This window comes from Mixophyes fleayi, chromosome 1 (genome assembly GCF_038048845.1).
Source record: "Mixophyes fleayi isolate aMixFle1 chromosome 1, aMixFle1.hap1, whole genome shotgun sequence".
NCBI classification, from domain to species: domain Eukaryota; kingdom Metazoa; phylum Chordata; class Amphibia; order Anura; family Limnodynastidae; genus Mixophyes; species Mixophyes fleayi.
The window spans coordinates 56,934,880-56,940,784 of record NC_134402.1 but is presented as its reverse complement, the minus strand read 5'-3'; the positions used below and the strand labels follow the sequence as shown (position 1 = coordinate 56,940,784).

General features: G+C 38.3%; 1 long non-coding RNA gene across 1 annotated transcript; it reads right to left on the bottom strand.

Annotated features, from left to right (window-relative positions):
• Window positions 1–4,338: 4,338 nt before the first annotated feature.
• On the bottom strand, window positions 4,339–5,669 carry LOC142104443 (uncharacterized). The gene is made up of 2 exons (XR_012679570.1): window positions 4,645–5,669; window positions 4,339–4,534 (listed from the first exon to the last, which is right to left on the bottom strand). It is a non-coding gene; the product is annotated as an uncharacterized LOC142104443 (long non-coding RNA).
• Between the last annotated feature and the right edge of the window lie 236 nt (window positions 5,670–5,905).

Genomic DNA, 5,905 nt, shown 5'->3' with positions numbered 1-5,905 from the left:
AGGCTGTAGTAAGTGTCCTTTGATTTCAAAGGCGCAGCGGACAGAGCTCCGTGTGTGTGTGTGATTTATATATGAATCATACAAGATAATGTTTTGTTTTTATTTTTCAAATTTGTTTAACTTCGTCTCAATTTTTTTTGCATCATAACTACCATGCTAGTGTTAGATGATATATTGGAGCCCTGTGAATTATACTCGCTGACATGGCTGGTTAAAAAAAATTATATATTATCTATATGCAATCAATACTTTTAGTGATTTAAAAGTGAAAGTGCTGTCCAATTAGGTACCGTGGTTGTTACAATACACTCTGACCCCAGCAGTTTGAATGCTCAGCAGATTCAGCTGTCTAGTAGGTAAGACTGGGTACACACTACAGGAATTTACCAATGCCAGCGATTTTGCCAAGGACAATGAAATAAAAGTCCCGCTCAGCATGCTGATTCATGTGTACACACTATACGCGACTACCTTCAGATCTGTACATCTGTCATAACCATCGGCTGCAATTCATCCAGGAAGGTAGTCCAGGCAAGGCAAAGTGACACCTGTCCTGGGTTCTGTTGTCAGTCGGTAGTCGTTATTAGTATGTATTTGACAGATGTCTCCAGTCTGGGTGACCTATAGACACAGCTGAGCGATAGATCTGTCCATATCATGTATTGAAGATAGCTATGTCCTTCATGACGACCTGACATTTCATGCACTCTAACATTAAAGAAGATGGGATACCGATGCACAGATTAAAATGACTCCACAGCGTTACGTTTCTGAAGAAACCCTTTTAGAGCTGTGCGGGGAGAAAGGGTCCTCTTTCATTGCCCCTTGGCGTTTTGGAAGGTTTTGGGGTGCACTTTGCAGAATGTTGGTCATGTGAACAGAGTTACAGGAAACAGTCCCTGGGTCACCTCCGTCCTGAAGCCGATGAATAAGATGCACCTTTCCACTGGTAAGTGCACCGGAACCCAAGACATCAGCTAAATAGTCGTTTAAATTCTGCAGAGTGCATACACACTGCAAAATTGGTACAGCATCGTGCCATCGTTGAACAACATATTTAGTTTAGTTTAAAAATTTTGCTCAATGATGTTATGTGCTTTGGAATGATAATTGTTCCTAGTTGCAGGGTACACACGACTGTCATATTGGGCCAACCCGTCGTTTATCATCTGATTGGCCTGATAATCGGCTGAAAACACAGAAGTGTACCCAGCCTAAGCCCTTCAGCATTCTTTCTGCAGTGGGTGGCAGTACACATCTTGTGGTAATAGTGCCTAGCATGGGGCCATGTTTAAACTTGTACATTTACTTTAAGTTTCAATTTAGAAAGGTTACACAATTACTGAACAAAACAGTAAAAGGTACATTGAAGTTGGGCAAATTCTTTCTTTGCGTAGGCCCTTTATGTTCACCGATTAGCCACATCTCTGCCACATTTCAACCTTACTTAGTGACAATAGTAATGAAAACTGTACCGTTAAATAAAAATAAGCTAAAAAATCCTCCAGAGCCATTAGAGTAAATGATCCTTTTGGGAAAGACAATTCTACATATTTCACATATTCAGCTTTCTGCTATTTATGTTTAGTATGTAATAGTATTCTTAGCACAATATTAGCATTAAGATAACCCTTATACTATGAATAATTCCTAAGGAATAACATGATTTGAAAGCAGTCTTTACTCTGAATTATGGTGAGCGGGAATTACTAAACATCGCTGCAATGAGGACTCACTAATAGACTTAGGGGTATATTTACTAAACTGCGTGTTTGAAAAAGTGGAGATGTTGCCTATAGCAACCAATCAGATTCTAGATGTCATTTTGTAGAATGCACTAAATAAATGATAGCTAGAATTTTATTGGTTGCTATAGGCAACATCTCCACTTTTTCAAACCTGCAGTTTAGTAAATCTAGCCCTTAGTATGCTTATATTGAGGTGCATTTATTAGTGGTCATATTTGACTAATATCATAAGTAGGAAAAAAGGGGTGTAAAAAAAAAAGGTTGATACAGTAAAGATGTGGCTTGACAGTGTTAGTAGAAAATTAAGTTGCATTATCCTATTTGTACACAATGTAATAATGTAATAAAATACATATACACAAGAGCAGTGATGGAAGTGGACATTTAGAAGTGACGATATGAAAAATGTAAAGGGAATGTAAGTGAATGGAATTTGATAGTTTTACAATGACGGCAGCAGAAGTGCCATATACACCTCCACTTCGACCACTGCACAAGAGAGACTTATGTCTTCAATTATTAACAAATGCAAAAGTACGATGGGCAGCACGGTGGCTTAGTGGTTAGCACTTCTGCCTTACAGCACTGGGGTCATGAGTTTAATTCCCGACCATGGCCTTATCTGTGTGTGGTTTGTATGTTCTCCCGCATGGGTTTCCTCCGGGTGGTCCGGTTTCCTCCCACACTCCAAAAACATACTAGTAGGTTAATTGGCTACTATCAAATTGACCCTAGTCTCTCTCTCTCTGTCTGTCTGAGTGTGTGTTAGGAAATTTAGACTGTAAGCTCCAATGGGGCAGGGACTGATGTGAATAAGTTCTCTGTACAGCGCTGCACTATATAAATAAATGGTGATGATGATGATGATGAAAAGTTACATTTTGAATATAAAATTTAATTAAATGCAAACACAAAACACAAATTTAAATATAAACATCTGGTGTTTTCCACTTGAAAAAATCAAATAAGAATCTCCTTTTCTGCAGAAGTCCACATGGAAATGTCAATTAAGTATAGCGCAAAGACAGCCACGATTGATATAATATAGCCACAACGCTAATGAATGAAGTCAGGGAAGGGTCAATATGCAATCAGCTAATCAGAAGCGGTCACACAGCGCTACTGACAGTCATTAACATCATTACGTAGGAGTCATACGCTTCCTACAAGGAATATCTCCGGATGTGTCCACGTTTGTATCACACTTACCCTGCGCATGCCTCTACTGTATTAGGCCTGAGCCTACCTGCCCCCATTTCTCCAGGTGCAAGGAGACGCGGGTGCAGTATGCAGTGCAGAATGCGCATCTTGTGTAAACTAAATGACTTAAAGCAGCCCCATATTGTAAACAATATGTTTTGTTTAATTTCTAAAAGTATCATTTAAAAAAACAATGCCAACGCTTGTAATGAGTCTGTTGTGGATGCCATGTTGATTCATATCAGGTTAATTAAATAACGAATCAATTACACTTCACGGGTAAACTATGTCAAGATTTACAGTTTGCTGTAGATGCCATCTAGTTGATTTGTGAATATTCAAGGCTGGCGTGTGCCAAAGCTGGCACTGTTACTATAAACTGGATTTAAGCATATTTGATAGTCAAAACAAAGCACTTAGTACTAAGCAAGTTAAGTCTTAACATTCAATTAGACAGATTTTTGCAAATCACATAACAAGTTTATATATTTATAAGGTTTGTATATCTTTTTATCAAGAGCTTGGACCATCCCCTGTACTAAAAGGCAGATAGAGGGCTTGTATTTGGAACAAATGACACTTGTTTCAATGATGACAATCTTGTGGAGCAGAACACATTGGCTTTACCAAACCATTTGTCTGAAACAAAGGCTTTTGGCCAGGAGACACTAAACAGACTGGAAACAATGAGGCATTCTAGAATGAAGAGGGCAGCATGCGATTGGATGTGATTTGGTCGTGTAATGCATTGTCTGGCCTACAAACAATCGTGAGCCACCACCTTCACCTGGGACTATTCAGTGTCTACTGCAATGCATTTACATAGTTGCAACTTCTTAAGCAAACTAACTACTGCTGTGACATGAGCCTCTTTTATCTCTTCACCCATAGCCATATCCTATGGAACCTAGGCTGGTGCAGATCATTGCTGGTCAGATCCAAACTGGTACAGGATCTCTTGTCTAGAATGTTTTGCTTATAATTTTCTGCAGCGGGGATGACTTTTGGAAATTGCACAGAAAAACTTAGAAACAGTGGCGACCCACAAGCATGACTCTTCTGTCTGGATCCCCAGAATCCACCTTCATCATAACTCAATGCCTTCTTTGATGCATTACCTTCTTTATAACAACCCGGATAGATCCGACAATGATGAGCTCAAGCTCCAAAGTCCATTAGAAGATTCCTGTGTTTTGCCAATTATTATAGGTACTTTATCAAAAATGATTTATGTTTGTGTCTACTAATACTTAAGCCAAGAAAGAGGCTGATCCTTCAACCTATTAATTTATACTGTATTTTGCCAGTAAGAAATCACTCATTTTAAAGCATGTCCTGGATACATCATCTTATCAGTTGTGACCTAATTACAGGCAAAAGACATTAAGCATTACAATTACAAACATGTTTATAGAGCCAAATAAATAAAGCTTTTGTGAGATGGCAGACAGTTGGAAGATTTAATTAACTCAGATAGGTTGTTCCAGAAATGGGTAGCTCAATTGGAGAAGGCATACTGTCTGTAGTGAATTTACGAACCATTAGCAGGCTTTCGGAGGTAGTTCTTTGGTGATAAGTGCTGTTATCTGCAAGGGAAATAAATCTGTTCAGGTAATTGGGCAACTTGTCTAGAATGTATTGATCCCAGCAGCAGTTTCAGTATTTAAAAAGCTAAAACATGTTATTATTTTTGCACCTATGTTGTCATCCAGATACTTATAAATTATTCATTGAGGTTGATGTCGCTGAAGTTGGCGCTGGGGCAGTTCTTTCTCAAAAATTGGAGCAATCCCCAAAAACTCTATTCTTGCACCTATACCTGTGGAAAAAAATCATATTGTTAGCAGTAAAGTTGGCATTTGAGGAGTGGGGGCACATTCTTTTGCACGTATGCTAAATATCACAAGTCCTCTTAGGTTTACTCAACTTCCTCTAATGTTCCAGAGGCTAATTCCACAGTCGATCATAAAACACAAATTTGAAAACAGGTCGATTATAATTTAGTAGAGGCTATCACAAAAGAAAACCTATTTGCAGATGCTGACTGGAAACCACAGTTTAAAATAAGTGACACCTTCCTTGTTTCTCAATTCTCATCTATAACATCTTATCTACAACATCCTCACCACCTCCCATCATAGTCAATGGATCATTCTCGCCATTCTGTGCATATGCTTAGCACCTATATATCTCCTAGCCTTGCATTTCTTATGCTAGGTACATTTTCAGACCGACGTGTTATCTCAAACAATTGTACCTATAACTGAAAGTCCGATCAGTCTGACGATTCATGCATACACACTGACACGATTTACCTCTGCGAAGAATCTGTAATGTGCATAGTCACAGGTATTTTGAGATACCTGCAAGTTTAAATAGTACACAAATAGCATTCATTTTAGTAAGATACTCTTAAAGCATATGATACACTCTAAGCGTATCTTGTGAGATGAAAATGAACTAGGGGAAACCCCATTCTGTGGGTTAGTAGTGGTAATGGCTTAGTAGTGGTAATGGAATTTGTGCTGTGTCCCCAAGCTTGTATCCCCCTGATTTTGTCCATTCCAGACCATACTGTCAGCACTACAGCTGGGTTGGCTTTTGGGGGGGAAGGGTACTCGCTCTTTTTCTCATTTATTGATTTATTTTAATTTATACAGTTGGGCTATTATCGTCAATACAGATCATGCACCATGGGAGAAGCAGCCACAAAGGATACACCTCCTTAGATTTTTAGAATCTATACTTTTGTCATGTTGGACAAAAAAAAAAAATTGTTTTGAACGTGAGATTTAGAAGGTATAAATAAACTCACATCTTGATTTTAGATTTGTCCATATTTAAAGTGTTGAAAAAATATGTTCTATTTAAACAATATACTCTTTCACCTAGCAACACACTAGAGAATGCCATTTCCTTCAAAAATGTTCAATGTTTGCTCAATAAATTCTATTTAA